Source organism: Macaca fascicularis, chromosome 16 (genome assembly GCF_037993035.2).
Source record: "Macaca fascicularis isolate 582-1 chromosome 16, T2T-MFA8v1.1".
Classification (NCBI taxonomy): Eukaryota; Metazoa; Chordata; class Mammalia; order Primates; family Cercopithecidae; genus Macaca; species Macaca fascicularis.
The window spans coordinates 2760462-2782153 of NC_088390.1; the positions used below are offsets into that span (position 1 = coordinate 2760462).

Here is a 21692-nt window from a genome sequence, read left to right on the forward strand (position 1 = left end):
GCAGTGGCCGGATCTCAGCTCACTGCAAGCCCCGCCTCCCAGGTTCACGCCATTCTCCTGCTTCAGCCTCCCGAGTAGCTGGGACTACAGGCGCCCGCCACCTCGCCTGGCTAATTTTTTTTGTATGTTAGTAGAGACGGGGTTTCACCGTGTTAGCCAGGATGGTCTTGATCTCCTGACCTCGTGATCCGCCCGTCTCGGCCTCCCAAAGTGCTGGGATTACAGGTGTGAGCCACTGCGCCCGGCCAGCATTCTATTTTTATAGGTGAAGAACATAGGGGGATTTTCCACTCCTCCTGCTTCACCTGACTAGCCTTAAAAACAAAAAACCAAAACGGGAAAATGTGGCTTTATGTTCTACTTTTTCTTTTCTTTTTTTTTTTGAGACGGAGTCTTACTCTGTTGCCCAGGCTAGAGTGCAGTGGTGCGATCTTGGCTCACTGCAACCTCCGCCTCCAGGGTTCAACCAATTCTGCTGCCTCAGCCTCCCAAGTAGCTGGGATTACAGGCACCTGCCACCGCTCCCAGCTAATTTTTGTATTTTTAGTAGAGTCAGGGTTTCACCATCTTGGCCAGGCTGGTCTCTGACTCCTGACCTTGTGATCCACCCGCTTTGGCTTCCCAAAGTGCTGGGATTACAGGCATGAGTATGTTCTACATTTTTAAAATTAAAAAAAAAATTTATGTGGCTTTTCAACAATTTTTATTTGAAAGTAATTTCAAATTTATAAAGTTGCAAGATTAACACAAAGCATACTAATGTTTTTTGAAATACACCCATTGTTAACATTTGTACCATTTGCTTTATCATCTGCACTCTGTGTGTTGGGGGTGTGCGTGTGCAGTACACAATAGGTTTTCCTTAAACCATTTGAGAGTAAGTTGCATATATCAAAGAAATACCTTTTCCCACAAATAAACGTAAGTAGTTCCCAAGAATAAGGATATTCTATAAAACCGCAGTATAGCTGGCAGTTTTGTTAAATTTAACTTTCCGTGTTCCAGTTTGGTCAGTTGACTCTGTAATGTCTTTCGTGGTGCTTTGTGACTCTGGTGCATCATCCAGTCCAGGACCAGGCATTGCATTTAGCCCTCATGTGTCTTCAGTCACACGTAATCTGGAACAGTTCCTCAGCTTTTCTTTGTCCTTTTTTTTTTTTGACCTTGATGTTTTTGAGGAATAGTCTTTGTTTTAAAATAGCGTATTTCTCATATTGTCCTTTTTTTTTTTTTTTTTTTTGAGACAGAGTCTCGCACTCTCTCCTGGGCTGGAGTGCAATGGTCCAATCTCGGCTCATTGCAACCTCTGCTTCCTGGGTTCACACTATTCTTCTGCCTAAGCCTCCCAAGTAGCTGGAATTACAGGCAGCCACCACCACACCCGGCTTATTTTTTGTATTTTTAGGAGAGGCGGGGTTTCACTGTGTTGGCCAGACTGGTCTCAAGCTCCTGACCTGGTGATCCGTCCACCTTGGCCTCCCAAAGTGCTCATATTGTACTTTTCTAGTGTTTCCTCATGATTAGATTCAGGTTATGCATTCTTGGCCAGAATACTACGTAAGTAGTTTGTATTCTTCTTAAGACAGTTGCATTTAGAGAGAGATATGGTCATCTGCCCCTCAATTTTCATCCTCAACCAAAATGATTGATTTTTCCACTGTGTAGTTACTGTTGTTTTCTTTACCACAAATAAGTGGGAAGTACTTTTAAGACCATACAAACATTAATGTTTTCCGTCAGTATTTCCCTTCTGGATTTGACGTCTATTGATGAGTCTCGCCTGAACCATCATTACTACAGCGGTTTTTATAGAGTGGTGATTTTCACCACCACTCATTCCACACTACAGGCAGCACTCATCATTTTGCTGTAAGCAAGGGACTTTATTTTTCTTCTCTTTATTTACTTGCCTTTCTTTTCTTTCTTTCTTTTTCTTTTTATTTACTTGTCTCCCTCCCTCCCTCCCTTCCTTCCTTTTTTTTTTTTTTTGGAGTCTCACTCTGTTGCCCAGACTGGAGTGCAGTGATGAGATATTGGCTCACTCCAACCTCTGCCTCCTGGGTTATTAGATTCTCCTGCCTCAGCCTCCCAAGAAGCTGAGATTACAGGCACCTGCCACCGCGCCCAGCTAGTTTCTGTATTTTTAGTAGAGACAGGGTTTCACCATGTTGGCCCGGCTGGTCTTGAACTGCAGACCTCAGATGATGCGCCCACCTTGGCCTCCCAAAGTGCTGGGATTACAGATGTGAGCCACCGCGCCCGGCTGTCTTTTCATCATTGATGTGAACTCATGAGTTCTCGTATTTTCCATCGTTTATCATGCATCACTGTTCTCACTGTTTTCGTACTTGAATTGTCCCTCGTTTGGCCCGTGAGAGCCCCCTTAGTTGATACTTTTGTATGCTTCTATCATTTTGGGGGATTACTTCCTTACTTTCTAGAATAACAAGATGTTCCAGGTTTACTATGTACCTATCCTGCCTTAATTCTAGAATCAGCTCTTTCTCCCAACAAGCTTTGGTTCTTAGTGGCGCATGATATGTATTAGAGACCAAGATATGGGCACTAGGTATGGACATTATTACTGGGATGTCTTTGCTTCTGAGCCCTTTAAGTAGAGACAGAGGTAGAAAATACATGCATGTATGAATACATATACCGACACCCTGGTAGAGACATATACAAGTGTTTTCTCAGTCTTGGCAAGATTGACATTTTGGGCCAAATAATTCTTTGTTGTGGGGGCTGTCTTGTATAATGTTGGTTGTTAGCAGCATCTCTGGCTTCTACCCACTAGATGCTACAAAGAAAGTTATCTCCAGACATTGCCAATGTCACCAGTTGAAAACCACTGATAAGTACCTACATGTACACATACTTACTTTAGAAATCATTAGGCTACAGTGATGCTTCTAATTCTGGTCTGTCCCCACAAAATTCTTTATCTTCTCTCATTCCATTTATTTATATCCCTTTTCTTCCATAGCGAGAACCCTGACTCCCAATAATATCAATAGATTGACTCATTTGCTCAATTTTGTAATATAGAATGAGCACCCCAAGTCCAAAAATCCAAAATGCTTCAAAATCCGACACTTTTCGAGTGCCAACATGACACTACAAATGGACGGTTCCACACCTGACTGACCCCATGTGACCAGTTGCATATGTTATTTAAAATATTGTATAGAATTACCTTCATTAGAACTTGGGGATAAGTGTTCAGAAAAAAATAAATAAAATTGCCTTCAGGCTGTATGTATAAGGCATTTATGAAACAAATGAATTTTGTGTTTAGACTTGGTTGAGGCTTATCCCCGAGATACCTCATTAGATATATGCAAATATTCCATAATTTAGAAAAAATGTCGAAATCTGAAATACTCCTGATCCCAAGCATTTCAGATAAGAGATACTCAACCTCTACTTCTAAAATAGTTTTAGAATTGTTTCCCTCATACTTCTACGAAGACCAAACATCCGGGAACGGATTGAGAATGCGTATGCAGCTCTACTCCTGCCTGTCCTGCCCACGACATGATCATCAAATGTGTTAATAGGTTACTTAGAATTTGTTTTGTTGTTGTTTTCCCTCTTTGCATGATGGTATTACTCATTTGAAATATAGTTGAGTTCATCTTGCTTATTTTGATCCTCCCCCTTACTCCCCGCTGTCCTGTCTTTAATTTTTTTTAGAAAAACATATACCCAGAAGTGTTATTCTCTTCTGAATCCCTTCCACCATGTTACCCCCAACTCCTTTCATCCCTTGAGGGAATCAAGCTTATTGTTTTTAAAAATATGAGATATATGTCTTCTTATTTCTCCCTCTTTCTTAAATAAAAGGTAGCATACTATATATGTTCTTTGTTTGTTTGTTGGTTGGTTGGTTGGTTTTGGAGACAGAGTCTCATTCTGTCTTCCAGTCTGGACTGGAGTGCAGTGGCATGATCATGGCTCACTGCAGCCTTGACCTCCTGGGCTAAAGCGATTGACACATTTCAGCCTCCTGAGTAGCTCCGACTGCAGACACATGCCATGCCACCATGCTCAGCTAATTTTTTCCTTTGCCTTTTTTGTTTTCCCCCTTTTGTGGAGAATGGGGTCTCACTATATTGCCCAGGCAGGTCTCGAACTCCTGGGCTCAAGCTATTCTCCTGCCTCTGCCCCCCTAATAGCTGGGATTACAGGCATGAGCCACTGCGCCTGGCCACACTCAACTAATTTTTCTTTCTTTTTTGTAGAGACGGTCTCACTGTGTTGCCCAGGCTGCCTCTGGACTCAGGTGATGCTCCCACCTAGGCCTCAGAAAGTGTTGGGATTATAAGTGCGAGCCAACACACCTGGCTTCCCCCTCCCCACCCCGGAGACAGAGGCTTTCTCTGTGGCCCAGGCTGGAGTGCAGTGGGGCGATCTCAGCTCACTGCAACCTCTGCCTCCTGGGTTCAAGTGATTCTTGTGTCTCAGCCTCCTGAGTAGCTGGGATTATAGGTGGGCACCACCACACCCAGCTAATTTTTTGTATTTTTAGTAGAGACAGGATTTCACTATGTTGGCCAGACTGGTCTTGAACTCCTGACCTCAAGAGATCCACCTGCTTTGGCCTTCCAAAGTGCTGGGATTACAGTTGTGAGCCACCGTGCCCGGTCCATACCTGGCTTTTTTTGATGTTGTTGTTAAAGACAGATTCAACCTCTTTTGCCCAAGCTGGAATACAGTGGTGCAGCATTTAATTTCTGGGCTCAAGTGATCCTCCCACATCAGTCTTCTGAGCAGCTAGGACTTCAGGCTCCTGCCACCACATCTGGCTAATTTTTTATTTATAAATTTTTTTTGTGAAGATGAAGTCTTGCTATGTTGCCCAGGGTGGTCTCACTCTTGGGCCCAAGCCTCCCAAGTTGCGGGGGTTCCAGGCTCAAGCCACTGGGCCTCTCTTGCTCTTTTTTTTTTTATCTTACCAATCCAGTATCTCCTGGAACTTTTTCCATGTAAGTTCATAAAACTTTTCCTCATTTTTCTCTTTAAAATAGTTGTAGGCTGGTCACAGTGGCTCATGCCTGTAATCCTAGCACTCTGGGAGGCTGAGGTGGGTGGATCACCTGAGGTCAGGAGTTCAAGACCAGCCTGGCCAACATGGCAAAACCCCATCTCTACTAAAAATACAAAAAATTAGCTGGGCTTGGTGGCAGGCGCCTGTAGTCCCAGCTCTTTGGGAGGTTGAGGCAGGAGAATCACTTGAACCTGGGAGGTGGAGGTTGCGATGAGCTGAGATCACACCATTGTACTTCAGCCTGGGCAACAAGAGTGAGACTCCATCTCAAAAATAAATAAATAAATAAAACAGTTGTATATGTAGCACCTAGTTCTCTACTTATACCTTAATGTATTCAAGCAGTCTCCCGTGTTTGGTATATTTAGGTAGTTTTCAATATTTTGTAACTCCAAATAATACTGTATATAATACATAACCCTGTATAAGTGTACCTTTGTGTTACTTGGAGCTATATCTGTTTTTTAGTCGTTGTTATTTCTGAGTCAATTCAGATCTTCCAGATGCTTTGTATGAACTCACTGCAGTCACACTTACTACCGTCATAATCAGGATAAGTATTTAAACATTATGACATTATGACCCACAAGAGAGCTTTTAATTTGAATAAAAATGAAGTGAAAGAGGAGAACCTAATTTCAGATGACTAAATGTGTGGAGAGCTTTAGATAAATAAGTTAAAATGTTCATCAGGCCAGGTGTGGTGACTCACACCTATAATCCCCAGCATTTTGGGAGGCCGAAGTGAGAGAGTGGCTTGAGCACAGAGGTTCAAGACCAGCCTGGGCAACCTGGTGAAACCCCATCTCTACAAAAAATACAAGAATTAGCCAGTCGTGGTGGCACATGCCTGTAGTCCCAGCTACTCAGGTGGCTGAGGCAAGAGGATTGCTTGACCTTGGGAGGTTGAGGCTGCAGTGAGCCATGATCATGTCATTGCACACCACCCCGGCAACAGGGCAAGATCCTGTCAGAAAACAAAAACAGAAGTGTTCATCAAGTAAAGAAAATTTGTCTTATGATAAGATTTAAATGTAAATCTGGGGCCGGGCGCGGTGGCTCATGCCTGTCATCCCAGCACTTTGGGAGGTTGAGGTGGCAGATCACTTGAGGTCAGGAGTTGGAGACCATCCTGGCCAACATTGTGAAACTTCACCTCTACTAAAAATGCAAAAATTAGCTGGGCGCGATAGCGCATGCCTGTAATCCCAGCTAGTCGGGAGGCTGAGGCACAAGAATCACTTGAACCTGGGAGGCAGAGATTCAGTGAGCCGAGATTGCACCACTGCACTCCAACCTGGAGGACAGAGGGAGACTGTCTCAAAAATATATATATTTCTCTTTTTTTTAGACGGAGCCTCACTCTGTCACCCAGGCTGGAGTGCAGTGGCGCGATCTCGGCTCACTGCAGCCTCCGCCTCCTGGGTTCTCCTGCCTCAGCCTCCCGAGTAGCTTGGACTACAGGCGCATGGCACCACGCCTGGCTAATGTTTTGTGTTTTTAGTAGAGACGGGATTTCATTGTGTTAGGATGGTCTCGCTCTCCTGATCTCGTGATCCACCCGCCTGGACCCCCCAAATTGCTGGGATTACAGGCATGAGCTACCACGCCCGGCCAAATATATGTATGTTTCTAAATAGCTGCGGAGTTGAGATTAAAATAAAACTTAGGAACTGAAGACATCAGTAATAATGAGGGTACTGACAACAAAAACTTACCAGATACAGCCACCATAGCCTACAGAAAGTCTTCAGTGAATCTTTGTAAAAATAATGACAAAAAATGAACTATGTATTCAATTTAAGAATAAGAACAACAAGATAAGTCTAAAGAAAGCAGGAAAGGGAAGAATTAATAATAAAAGCGGCCGGGCGCGGTGGCTCAAGCCTGTAATCCCAGCACTTTGGGAGGCCGAGACGGGCGGATCACGAGGTCAGGAGATCGAGACCATCCTGGATAACACGGTGAAACCCCGTCTCTACTAAAAATACAAAAAACTAGCCGGGCGAGGTGGCGGGCGCCTGTAGTCCCAGCTACTCGGGAGGCTGAGGCAGGAGAATGGCGTGAACCCGGGAGGCGGAGCTTGCAGTGAGCTGAGTTCCCGCCACTGCACTCCAGCCTGGGCCACATAGCGAGACTCCGTCTCAAAAAAAAAAAAAAAAATAATAATAATAATAATAAAAGCAGACCTTAATAAAACAGAAAATAGTCCAGTAAACTTAATTAATAAAACCAAAACTAGCTTTTTAAAAAGACCAGTAAAATAGACAAACCAATTTAATAAAGAGAAAAGACATAAATGAACTATATAGGAATGAGAAATTCAACATAAAATGAATTCAGATGATGTTCAAACTTATGAGAGTACGTTATCCTATTTGCAAATCTGCCGGGCGCAGTGGATCTCTTGAGGTCAGGAGTTTGAGACCAGCCTAGCCAACATGGCGAAGCCCCATGTCTACTAAAAATACAAAAATGTATTTTTTTGTATTTTTATTGTGTGGTGGACACGCCTGTAGTCCCCACTACTCAGGAGCTGAGGCATGAGAATCGCTTGAACCTGGGAGGCGGAGGTTGCAGTGAGCCAAGGTTGTGCACTCTAGCCTGGGCGACAGAGTGAGACTCTCAAAAAATAATAAATAAATAAATAAATAAATAAATAAATAAATTTGAAAATCTAAATGACCTGGGTGCTTTTTCTAGGAAAATATGTGATAACATTGGTTCAAGAAATAGTAGGAAACTTGAATAGATAATTAAATGTAGAGGACATTGTAACATTAAAGACTTCAAGCCCAGGCAGTTTTTAAGCCTAGATGCTAATTTTTTCAAATCTTAAGGACCATTTACTTCCCAGATTCCATTGTCTTTTCCGGGACATAAAGGTAGTAAATTTAGGAGCTTATTCTATAAGGCGGGCACCACCTTCATAGAAACACTGGGCAAGGCCAGGCATGGTGGCTCACACCTGTAACCCCAGCACTCAGAGAGGCCAGGGTGGGTGGGTCTTTTGAGTCCAGCCTAGCCAACGTGGCAAAACCCTGGCTCTACTAAAAATAAAAAAAAAGTGGCTGGACACAGTGGCTCACGCCTGTAATCGCAACACTTTGGGAGGCTGAGGCAGGTGGATCACCTGAGGTCAGGAGTTCAAGGCCATCCTGGCCAACATGGAGAAAGCCCATCTCTACTAAAAATACAAAAATTAGCTGGGTGTGGTGGTGCACACCTGTAGTCCCAGCTACTTGGGTCAGGGCTGAGGCATGAGAATCGCTTGAACCCAGGAGGTGGAGGTTGCAGTGAGCCGAGATTGTGCCACTGCACTCCATCCTGGGAGACAGAGTGAGACTCTGTCTCAAAAAAATAAAAGTACAAAAATTAACTGGGGTTGGTGGCGCACACCTGTAATCTCAGCTACTATTTTGAAGGCTGAGGTGTGAGAGTATTTTGAACCTGGGAGGCAGAGGTTGCAGTGAGCTGAGATCATGCTGCTGTATTCCAGCCTGGGTGACAGAGTAAGACCCTGTCTCAAAAAGGAGAACAAGAAGGTTACAGTCTAATTCTTTCTGTGAACTCAGATATAAACATACTAAATAATATAATAGTGGAATCCAGTAGAATATGAAAAGCATTATGCATGGCCAAGTGTATTTGTTCACTCATGCTGCTAATAAAAACATACCCAAGACTGGGTAATTTATAAAGGATAGAAGTTTAATTGACTCACAGTTCAACATGGCTGGGAGGCCTCAGGAACTTTAAAATAATGGCAGAAGGGGAAGCAAACATGTTGTTCTTCACATAGTGGCAGAAAGGAGAAGAATGAGAGACGAGTGAAGGGGGAATCCCCTTATTAAGCCATCCGATCTCATTGAGAGCTCACTGTCATTAGAGTAGCATGGGGGAAACTGCCCCCATGAGTCAGTTACCTCCCACCGGGTCCCTCCCACCACACGCGGGGATCATGGGACCTACAATTCTTTTTTTTTTTTTTTTTTTTTTTTTTTTTTTTTTGAGACGGAGTCTCGCTTTGTCGCCCAGACTGGAGTGCAGTGGCGCGATCTCAGCTCACTGCAAGCTCCACCTCCCGGGTTCACGCCATTCTCCTGCCTCAGCCTCCGGAGTAGCTGGGACTACAGGCGCCCGCCACCACGCCCGGCTAATTTCTTTTTGTATTTTTAGTAGAGACGGGGTTTCACCGTGTTAGCCAGGATGGTCTCGATCTCCTGACCTCGTGATCCGCCCGCCTCGGCCTCCCAAAGTGCTGGGATTACAGGCTTGAGCCACCGCGCCCAGCTGGGACCTACAATTCAAGATGATGTTTGGGTGGGGTCACAGCCAGATCCTATCACCAAATACAGTTTTCCCCATGATTACGAGGTTGGTTCAACATGAAGAAATTTATGGCTGGGAATGGTGGCTCACGTCTGTAATCCCAGCACTTTGGGAAGCCGAGGCAGGTGGATCACTTGAGGTCAAGAGTTCAAGATCAGCCTGGCCAACATGGTGAAACCCCATCCCTACTAAAAATACAAAAAATTAGCCGGGCGTGGTGGCGCACACCTGTAGCCCCAGCTACTTGGGAGGCTGAGGTGGGAGACCATGAACCCAGGGGGCATGATCGTGCCATTGCACTCACTCAACAGAGTGAGACTGTATCTAAAAAAAAAAAAAAAATGAAACACCATATGATTAATCCAGAAAGATGTAGAAAATGATAATTTTTAGTACCTATTCCTGATTGTTTAAAAAAAAAAAAAACCCTGTAGAAAATAACAGGATATTTTCTTAACTTGATTATGGCTACCTACCAGAAATATACAATAAACATTAAAGTAGAAATAGTAGGTGCATTCCCATTAAAGTCAGCAAGAAACTAAGAGTTCCTGTATCTCTGCATCTGTTTTAGGTGTTTGAGATTCCAGCTCATGTAGTAAGGCCACAAAAAGAATTAGAAATATTGGAAAGGAAGCAACCAAACATTTATAGGTGACAGCATCTACAGTGACAACCTAAGGGAACCAACAATGAGAATTAATGGGTTCAGGGCCAGGCGGGGTGGCTCACACCTGTAATCCAAGCACTTTGGGATGCCGAGGCTGAGGCAGGAGAATTGCTTGAAACTGGGAGCGAGATCATGCCACTGCACTCCAGCGTGGGCAACAAAGCAAGACTGTCTCAAAAAATATTAATAATAATGGGTTTAGTATGGTGACCTGAAACAAGATGGCATACAAAAATAAACTGTTCTTGGCCAGGCACAGTGGCTCACACCTTTAATCCCAGCACTTTGGAAGGCTGAGGCGGGTGAATCACCTAAGATAAGGAGTTCAAAACCAGCCTGTCCAATATGACGAAACCCCTTCTCTACTAAAAATACAAAAATCAGCCAGGCGTGGTGGTGTGTGCTTGTAGTCCCACCTACTTGGGCGACTGAGGCAGGAGGATTGCTTGAACCTAGGAGGCAGGGAGGTTGCAGTGAGCGGATATCATGCCACTGCACTCCAGCCTGGGCAACAGTAAGATTCTGTCTCAAATAATAAACTGTTCTTGTTATTGGATAATACAGTAGAAAAGATTTTTTTCCTTGTTTCTGGATGAAAAAGTCAGTATTGGACAGATACCACAACTCTTAAAATAATAAAATGCAATCCCAATCAAAATTCAAACTAAATTTCTCATTAGCTTGACCAGCTTGATCTTAAAAATCATTTGGAAGAGAAAAATGAGTATTTTAAATGATAGATGGGAAAGGAACTGAATCTATCAGATACACAAATATGATTGTAAAATGTGGAATAGGCAAATAGGTTAGGGGAACCAAGTTGAAAGACATGCCCATTTATGAAATTTAGAATGGGATAAAGGTGGTATTATTAAAAGTGTTAATGTTGAACACATACAGAATAACAGTATAAAGTGGTAGAGAAAGTATAGACTTTGGGTAGAAATGAACTTCCTCAAGGTATAAAATGTAGAAACAAAAGGAAGAGTGGTAAGTTTGACTATATCAAAATAGAAAACTTCTGTGTGAAGAAAGGCCTTAAAACAGGCCAGACACTGTGGCTCAGGCCTGGAATTCAGTACTTTGGGAGGCCAAGGAGGGAGGATTGCTTGAGGCAGGAGTTTGAGATGGGCCTGGGCAATGTAGGTACAAGATTTTATCTTTACAAAAAATTTGTTTAAAAAATAGTCTGGTAGCCAGGGGTGGTGGCTCAAGCCTGTAATCCCAGCACTTTGGGAGGCTGAGGCAGGTGGATCACCTGAGGTCAGGATTTTCAAGACCAGCATGGCAAAACCCCGTCTCTACTAAAAATACAAACATTAGCCAGACGTGGTGGTGTGCACCTGTAATCCCAGCTACTCGGGAGGCTGAGACAGGAGAATCACTTGAACCTGGGAGGTGGAGGTTGCAGTGAGCCGAGATTGCACCACTGCCCTCCAGCCTGGGCGACAGAGCGAGACTCCATCTCAAAAAAAATATATAGGGATGTCGGGCACGGTCTTGGGACCTACTTGGGAGACTTCAGTGGGAGGATCTGGGGAGGTCTTATGCCACTGCACTCTAGCCTGGATGACAGAGCAAGACTCTGTGTCAAAAAAAAAAAGTAAGTTAATTGAAAAAATCAAATTTTTTGTGGGTATGTAAAAGTAATCCTACAATTGATACAATTTTTTTTCTTTAAAATTATTGTGAATTCAAAACTTTTTCTGTGTGTATAATGCCATTCTCTTACTCTGTGAATTGCCTGTTTGGGGTGTTGCTACATTTTTGTTTTGTTTTGTTTTCTGTTGTAGTGTTTACATTTTTCTTGTCAATTCATAAGAGGACTAGTGTACTAAGTCACTCATGTTCATATGTTGCAAAGAAGTGTTACAGAGTAAAACTGTTTTCCTTGATACTACCTTTAGATTCATGTTTGGGAAGACCTTCGCAATTCATGACTACATAAGTATTCACTTTTACTTTCTTAAGGCATTTTTGTTTTCGTTTCTTTTTATAGTAATGTCTAAGCCATCTGGAATTTATGTTTGTGGATTATACAAGGAAGGGATTCAAGTGCTTTTTCTCTGAGTCATTATCCACATGTCCAAACATTTATTGAATAGTCCTTTCCTTATTGATCTGAAAACACCTTCTTATAAAACCTTGCATTGGTTTTTGGACTTGCTGTGCTTTCAGGAGCCAGAAGAACACTCTTGATTATTGTAGCTTTATATTAATAATATATTTTGGCCGGGTGCGGTGGCTCACGCATGTAATCCTAGCACTTTGGGAGGCTGAGGCAGGTGGAACACCTGAGATCAGGGTTTCAAGACCAGCCTGGCCAACATTGCGAAACCCCATCTCTACCTAAAAAAAAAAAAACATTAGCTGAGCATGGTGGCGCCTGCCTGTAATCCCAGTTACTTTAGGAGGCTGAGACAGGGAGGTAGAGGCTGCAGTGAGCTGAGCTCGCACCACTGCACTCCAACCTGGGTGACAGAGTGAGACTCCATCGCAAAACAAAAGAAAAATACATTTCAATATGAGGTGATAAATTCTCCTAAATTTTTTGTTTTGTAAACCACCTTGCTTCTCTCAAATTATTTTCCCAAAAAGCCTTAAATGTTTTCCATAGGAATTCTGATTTGGGAATAGAGTGAGTGAGTTGGTAGAGGGTGCCAATATGCCTTTTCTCATGCCCCACCTCTTAATTTTGCCTTTCCCCAGTTTTCCCTACTGTTACCATCTCACATTTATGTGGTATATTTATTATAATTGATGAGCCAACATTGACACATTATTACTAAATCTACAGTTGACATTAGAGTTCACTCTTTTTGTTGTATATTCTGTTGGTTTTGACAAATGCCTAATATTAAATATCCATCAATCATACAGAATAAATTCACTGCCCTAAAAATCTCAGCCTCCACCTATTCATCCCTCCCTGCCTCCCTAAAACCCTCATATTTTTACTGTTTCCATAATTTTGTCTTTTCCAGAAAATTACAGTTATATAGCATGTATCCTGTTCAGATTGGCTGTGTTGACTTAGCAATCTGTACTTAACATTTCTCAGCGGGGCTCGGTGGCTCACACCTGTAATCCTAGCACTTTGGGAGACCGAGGCGGGTGGATCACGAGGTCAGGAGATCGAGACCATCCTGGCTAACACGCTGAAATCCCATCTCTACTAAAAAAATACAAAAAATTAGCCGGGTGTGGTGGCGGGCGTGTGTAGTCCGAGCTACTCGGGAGGCCAAGGCAGGAGAATGGCGTGAACCCAGGAGGCTGAGCTTGCAGTGAGCCAAGATTGCGCCACTCACTCCAGCCTGGGCAACAGAGCGAGACTCCGTCTCAAAAAAACAAAACAAAAAACCAAAAACATTTCTCCATGTCTTTTCATGACTGTAATATATTTTTAAGCTTGTTTTTTTGTTGTTGTTGTTTGCTTTCTTGCTTTAAAAAACTGACCTCTGCCGTTAGTTGAGGTATTCAGGGTTTCTCCTGTGAATCTGTTTGAACATCATACATACTTGGCAGTGATTGGAGAGTGGTTTTTCCCTGGCCTGTGTGAAATACACTGAAGGTCTGCACCTGCCCGCACACTTCGCATTGTACATGGGAATATACTACAGCTGCACATGTTCATGCAGTGGTGTCAGATGCCAGATAGTTCTAGGGCTTAGTTTAAGATTTGGGTAGTCTTTGCCTGACTTTGTGATCTATAGAAAGGCATGAAAGGAATTTTTAGATCTTGTTAGTGACTCAGCTTTCTAACAGGTATTTCCCACTCCTTTTTAAATCTTCTGGCTCAGTTTAATTGCAGAATACTCTGAGACTGCAAGTTGAGCTGTTTAAATCACACAGGTACTGTTTGCACTGTTTACCTGTGTGAATTTGAATTTTATTAACATGGGGCCACAGAAGCAAAGTACATGAATGAATTGGATAGTAAGGTTGAAATAAGACTATAACTGTAATCTAAATTTCAGATGTTTATGTTTATATTTATAAAAACACCTATGTATTTTCATTTACTGTCAAAGTAAGTATACATTTTTTATTTTTTTAAAAAAATTTATTATTATTATTTTTTGAAACTGAATCTCACTCTGTTGCCCAGGCTGGAGTATAGTGCAATCTCGGCTCACTGCAACCTCTGCCTCCCGGGTTCACGCGATTCTTCTGCCTCAGCCTCCTAAGTAGCTGGGATTACAGACGGGTGCCACCATGCCTGGCTAATTTTTTATAATTTTAGTAGAAACAGGTTTCACCATGTTAGCCAGGATGGTCTCAATCTCCTGACCTTGTGGTCCACCCACCTCGGCCTCCAAAAGTGCTGGGATTACAGGCATGAGCCACTGTGCCTGGCCAGTAACTATACATTTAAACATAAACTATTTAATATGCTGCTTATCTCCAGCTTACATGTTGAGGTCCCTGTTGTCTTTAAACTTTTTTTTTTTTTTAAAAGACAGTTTTGCCCTTATCGCTTAGGCTGAAGTGCAATGGCGCTATCTTGGCTCACTGCAACCCCTGCCTCTCAGGTTCCAGCGATTCTTCTGCCTCAACCTCCTGAATAGGTGGGATTACAGGCACACACCATCACACCCGGCTCATTGTATTTTTAGTTACACCATGTTGGCTAGGCTGGTCTCAAACTCCTGACCTCAGGTGATCCACCCGCCTCAGCCTCTCAAAATGTTGGGATTACAGGTGTGAGCCACTCCACCTGGCCTGTCTTTTCAACTTTAAAAGTTTGATAATGATGGAATCTTTAATCATATTGCCTATATTTTCATTTTCTATGCAGTGACTACTGTTTCTGATTATTACGTTAAGGTAAAAAATTTAAAAGGCCCTTTCGGTCTTCAGAGGAGGATTAAAATATTCTCAGTGTGTGTTTTTGTTTGTTTTTTGAGATAGTGTCTGGCTCTGTTACCTGGGCTGGAGTGCAGTGGCTCGATCTTAGTTCACTGCAGCCTCCGCCTCCCGAGCTCAAACCATCCTCCCACCTCAGCCTCCCAAGTTGTTGGGACTACAGGTGTGTGCCACCATGCCTTGCTAATTTTTCTGTTTTTTATAGAGACAGAGTTTTGCCATGTTGCCCAGGCTGGTCTTGAACTCCTGGGCTCAAGCAATCTGCCTGCCTCAGCGTCTCGCAGTGCTGGAATTACAGGTGTGAGCCACCCTGCCCGGCTTTTTTTTTTCTTCTTTTTCTTTTTTTTTTTTTTTTTAAAGAGACAGGGTTCAGGCTGGAGTGGTGCAGTGGCATGATCATAGCTCATAACTCTGGGATTCAAACAATCCTCCCACCTTAGCCTTTCAAAGTGCTGGGATGACAAGTGTGAGCCACCACGCATAGCCTGTGTTAGATCTTTCTATTCTTTGGAAATTTTTGATTTCCAGAATGAAATTGCTCATCATTTAAAATACATATATATGTTAACTTTTTTATAAGAGTGAAATGTAGGCATCTATAAAGATGATCAAGATATGATCAAGGTCAAAATTGTTGACTTTCTGGAAAATTCATACAAAGCCCTTTTACATACCACATCACATTGCATTTCATTGAAAGATGGAGGGTATTCTAGAGAATTGTATTAGAAAGAGAAGACACATGGTAGGCCAGGCACAGTGGCTCACTTCTGTAATCCCAGCACCTTGGGAGGCCGAAGCAGGTGGATCACCTGAAGTCAGGAGTTCAAGATCAACCTGACCAACATGACGAAAACCCGTCTCCACTAAAAATATAAAAATTAGCTGGGTGTGGTGGCACATGCCTGGTAATCCCAGCTACTCTGGAGGCAGAGGTTACAGTAAGCTGAGATTGCACCACAGCCCTCCAGCCTGAGTGACAGCGAGACCATGTCTCAATAAAAAATAAAACACATCATAGAAGAGGAAGGCAGATTCTTTTGTAGTTGCTAAGTGTGATGGTTATGTGTTCACACACATGTATAAGATGTGCCATCCTCCAACCTTGTTATAATGTCACATTACCCAACTGATGTGGAAAAAAAAAATACAAGAACAAAGCAGTGCCAGAAACACAAGTAACTACATTGAGAAAGTTATATGCTGAGTAGCTTCTATTTTCTGTGTGGAGTTGGAGGTCAGCTGAAGGGTGGGATGCAGTTAGGTGGGTTTTTTCGTTTGGTTTTTGTTTGTTTGTTTGTTTTGAGATTGAGTCTCTCTCTGTCACCTAGGCTGGAGTGCAGTGGTGTGATCTCGGCTCAACTGCAACCTCCGACCCTGAGATCAAGCCGTTCTCCTGCTTCAGCCTCACAAGTAGCTGGGACTACAGGCGTCTGCCACCATGCCTGGCTAATTTTTTTGTATTTTTAGTAGAGACGGGGTTTCACTATGTTGGCCAGGCTGGTGTTGAACTCCTAACCTTGTGATCCGCCCGCCTCACCTCCCAAAGTGCTGGGATTACAGGTGTGAGCTGCTGCGCCCGGCCAAAATTAGGTATTTAAAAGGGAAAAAAAGGACCAGTCTAGGCAACATATTGAGACCGTATCTCTACTTAAAGAAGAAAAAAGAATGACTGATCATGGTGGCATATGCCTGTAGTTGCAGCTACTCAGGAGGCTGGAGCAGGAGGATCCATTGAGCCCAGGAGCTTGAGGATGCAGTGAGCCATGATTGTGCCACAGCACTCCAGCTTAGGCAACAGAACAAGACCTCATCTCTTTTTTTTTCGAAGAGTGAGGAAAGGGGCCTGGGACAAGTAAATGATTCATCAGGTGGCAATGGAATGACAATCATATACTATGACTTGACCTATCCTAATTCTAAAAATATAAATCGGTTATTAGCAGTATTGTAGATAATTGAATATCCTGCTGCTCAGTGCAGAGTAAAAACTGCTCCATCAACAATTGGAAGCTACATTTAATCAGATAATTCAGGGGATGCCTATTATGAATATGACCTGATTTTAAGGGATCTTCATTGTTTTTTAGGGTTTGACTTACTATACAGTGGTCTTCCTTTGTTTAGTTTGCTATTTCTGATACTTCTGATAAATAGGTCTTTTAAAATTACTGCTTTCATTAAATTGCATTTTCTTGCCTTGAATGTCCTACATAGTCTGTTTCTCTTTCTAGCCATTTCTCTCATTATTTTAATGCCATCTTTCTAATGTTTTTATCTATTTTTTAGATAATTTGCTTTTAGAGCAGTTTTAAGTCATGGTAATGATTATAGCATCTTTGCCTTGTTCTTTAACACAAGTGTTTCTAGTGTTCTGCCACTAACTATTAGATTTATTGGTTGAAGGTTTGAGAGATTTCTTTTTCCTGATGTTAGTGAACATTCTTAATGAAGACCTTTCCGTTAATAAGGAATGTTTTAAAATCAAGAATGTTGAATTTGTTTCTGTTTTTTGAGACAGAGTCTCACTGTGTCACCCAGCCTGTAATGCAGTGGCGCCATCTTGGCTAACTGCAATACTCCACCTTCCAGGTTCAAGTGATTCTCCTGCCTCAGCCTCCCAAATAGCTGGGATTACAGCCGTGCGCTGCCGCGCCGGGCTAATTTTATATTTTTAGTAGAGCTGAGGTTTCGCCATGTTGACCAGGCTGGTCTCAAACTCCTAACCTCAAGTTATCCACCCACCTCAGTCTCCCAAAGTGGTGGGATTACAGACGTAAGCTACTGTACCTGGCCGAGAATGTTGAATTTGATCAGATGTTTTTAGATAAACATTGAGATCTCCATAATGTACCATTCTGATTCACTTGGTCCGCATCAGCTCCCTGCCTAGGTAATACCTACTACTTCCTTTAAGGCCTCGCATCTTGCCTTTATAAAAAGATTCTTCCATTCAGTCTCTCTTCTCTTGGTTTTGAATTAAATTTCATAGACTTCAGTAACTTTTATTTTGCTCCTCCGATAGGTTTACAAGATCCCTAGGAGGCAAGGGACCATATATAACTTAACCTTCTTTTATATTCCCTTGTATAAAACTGGGAATAACAGACACTCATCCCTTCTTCCTCTCTCCTTTTTTCTTTACATGTTTTATAGTGAAATTTTGGTTTACATTTTAAAAATACAAATGTTTCAAACTATTCAATACATGACAGTTGTACTGGCTATCTTGTTGTACAACCTGACTTTTCCTTATGAGCTTTTGAAATAATGCAAAATATTTTTACAGGAATATATCCTGAGAGGATCTCACAGTTGTAAATTATGCTGAACAACTAAGGCAAAATCTCCCTGTCTCTGGAAACGTAGCTGACTTCTGGCCTGTAGCAGGCCATGCAGTTTTTTTCTAAGTGTCAGTCAATAATATAGTAACTTTAAAACAACATAATTAGGAGTTCAGCCCGGTTAGTGTGACATTCTCTCTCCCACTCCCCCAACCCCCTTTCTCTCTCTCATACCTTTAAGTATTTTAGTTTTCAGTAAAGTTATTTTTGTTAACAGGTTAAAGGGTAAAGAGGGAAACACAATAAAAAAGGGTGGAGGCTGAAAACAACTGTTCAGTGACTGCCCTCTGTTTTGTGTTTCTGTAACTCAAGAAATTTAATCCAAATATGAGAATGAACAGTAATGCATATTTTTTGTTTATTTGGTTTTGCTTTTTTGAAAATGCAATGTGATATACTTATTTGGTAGATCATTTTTGGCTTTTGTTGCTGCTGTGGTCTGGAGGGTATATCAGGATGTTACCTCAGACCCAGCTGTCTGATGAAAAGAAATGGGAGCCAGCAGGCTGGTTACCAGGTACAGGGTTCTTTTTGCTTGATGGGGAAGATAAAGTTCCACTCACCCGGAGTTGCCTGAATTTCGTTCTTCTTCATTTTGTCTCTGCCATGGATAAGGTCTCATTATAGCCTCTTGCTGAACTTGTACTTGTCCCAAGATTGGTAGTAGTTGAATCCTGAACTGCCTTTTGGAAGTAGTTACCTTAAAATGTGATGGTGAAGGATGGTAATGGCAATCAGTTTGTCAGACAGATTTCTTAGGGTACATGAGGTTGGAGAGGTATAAGACCTATGGCCAGGAACTCATCACATCTGTGCTGCCCTTTCCCTGAAGGCGCGGTAGGGTATTTTAGCATAAGAATTTAGGAAGTCTTGGCTGGGCACAGTGGCTCACACCTGTAATCCCAGCACTTTGGGCCAAGGTGGGCGAATCACCTGAGATGATGAATTCGAGACCAGCCTGGCCAACATGGCAAAACCCCATCTCTACTAAAAATACAAAAATTAGCAGGGTGTGGTGGCACACACCTGTAGTTCCACCTACTTGGGAGGCTGAGCCAGGAGAATCGTGAGGTTGTGGTGAGCTGAGATTGCACCACTGCATTCCAGCCTGGCGACAGAGTGAGACTCCGTCGCAGACAAAAAAAAAAAAAGAAAATATTGGCAAGCCTTGGCCGGGCATGGGGGCTCATGACTGTAATTCCAGCACTTTGGGAGGCCAAGGCAGTCAAATCACTTGAGGCCAGGAGTTCGAGACCAGCCCAGCCAACACGGTGAAACCCTGTCTCCACTAAAAATACAAAAAAAAGTAGCTGGGCATGGTGGTGCTCGCCTGTAATCCCAACTCTCAGGAGGCTGAGGCATGAGAATACTTGAACTCGGGAGATAGAGGTTGCAGCAAGCCGAGACCATGCTACTGTACTCCAGCCTGGGTGACAGAGTGAGACTCCATTAAAAAAAAAAAAAAAAAAATTAGGAAGGCTTGATACCTGTTTGAGACTTGGTTGATATCCTATGGCCGCAGCTTAGGGAATGATCCCCTGTATATTTCTGCCCTGGAAATAAATTTTATTCACATACTCTCCCAAGACTATAACAAGTTTCATCTTGTTATCTAAAATGGTATAGCCTGGAGTGGTGTGAGAGATGGCTTTTGGAGGAGAGTACTAAAGATGACTCCAGGTGTGCTCCTGGTGGTGTCATGCTTGATACTGCCTGGTCTTCTGTGTTACCTTCACAGAGCCTTCAACAGCCCTGCAGACATCTCAGATTTGTTGGGCCTCTGGACCTTTTAGAGTAATGCATGTTGTCTCCATTGTTGCCCTGAATATGCAAGCTTAGCCTTTTCAGTGTATCTTTTTTTGTTGTTTTTTTTTTTGAGATGGAGTCTCGCTCTGTCGCCCAGGCTGGAGTGTAGTGGCCGAATCTCAGCTCACTGCAAGCTCCGCCTCCCGGGTTCATGCCATTCCCCTGCCTCAGCCTCCCGAGTAACTGGGACTACAGGCGCCGCCACCACGCCCAGCTTGTTGTTGTTTTTTTTTTTTTTTTGTATTTTTAGTAGAGACGGGGTTTCACCGTGTTAGCCAGGATGGTCTCGATCTCCTGACCTCATGATCCACCCGTCTCGGCCTCCCAAAGTGCTGGGATTACAGGCTTGAGCCACCGTGCCCGGCCCTTTTTTTTTTTTTTTTTTTTTTTAGTTTTTATTTTACTTTAAGTTCCGGGATACATGTGCAGAATGTGCAGGTTTGTTACACAGGTAAATGTGTGCCATGGTGGTTTGCTGCACCTATCAAGCCATCACCTAGGTGTTAAGCCCCACATGCATTAGCTGTTTGTCCTGATGCTCTCCCTCCCTTTGGCCCCCGCCCCCACCAACAGACCCGGGTATGTGTTGTTCCCCTCCCTGCGGTCCATGTGTTCTCATTGTTCAACTCCCAGTTAGGCGTGAGAGCATGCGCTGCTTGGTTTTCTGTTCCTGTGTTAGTTTGCTGAGGATGATGGCTTCTAGCTTCATCCATGTTGCCGCAAAGGACATGATCTCATTCCTTTTTATGGCTGCATAGTATTCCATGGTGTACATGTACCACATTTTCTTTATCCAGTCTGTCATTGATGGGCATTTGGGTTGGTTCCATGTCTTCGCTATTGTAAATAGTGCTGCAGTAAACATAAGTGTGCATGTGTCTTTATAGTAGAATGATTTATATTCCTTTGGGTATATACCCAGTAATGGGATTGCTGAATCAAATGGTTTTTCTGCTTCTAGATCGTTGGGGAATCACCACCCTGTCTTCTATGATGGTTGTACTAATTTATATTCTCACCAACAGTGTAAAAGCATTCCTATTTCTCCACAGCCTTGCCAGCATCTGTTGTTTCTTGACTTTTTAATAGTCACCATTCTGACTGGTATGAGATGGTATCTCATTGTGGTTTTGGTTTGCATTTCTCTAATGATCAGTGATGTTGAGCTTTTTTCCATATGTTTGTTGGCCACATAAATGTCTTCTTTTGAGAAGTGTCTGTCCATATCCTTTGCCCACTTTTTGATGGGCTTTTTTTCCCCCATTCTGTAGGTTGCACATTCACTCTGATGATAGTTTATTTTGCTGTGCAGAAACTCTTGAGTTTAATTAGATTCCATTTGTCAATTTTAGCTTTTGTTGCAGTTGCTTTTGGCATTTTCATCAAGAAATCTTTGTCCATGCCTATGTCCTGAATGGTATTGCCTAAGTTTTCTTTTAGGATTTTTATGGTTTTGGGTTTTGCATGTAAGTCTTTAATTCATCTTGAGTTAATTTCTGTATAAGGTGTAAGGAAGGGGTCCAGTTTCGGTTTTCTGCTTATGGCTACCCAGTTTTTTGAGCACCATGTATTAAATAAGGAATCCTTTCTCCGTTGCTTGTTTTTGTCAGGTTTGTTGAAGATC

At 42.7% G+C, this 21692-nt stretch overlaps 1 protein-coding gene and 1 non-coding gene across 5 annotated transcripts in view; both read left to right on the forward strand.

Moving 5' to 3' along the window:
* PAFAH1B1 (platelet activating factor acetylhydrolase 1b regulatory subunit 1) overlaps positions 1-21692 on the forward strand; it is a 109558-nt gene that overhangs the window by 55016 nt on the left and 32850 nt on the right. The gene's annotated exons all lie outside the window — the stretch shown is intronic.
* Positions 15953-16053, forward strand: LOC123569651 (small nucleolar RNA U13). The gene has a single exon (XR_006693463.2). It is a non-coding gene; the product is annotated as a small nucleolar RNA U13 (small nucleolar RNA).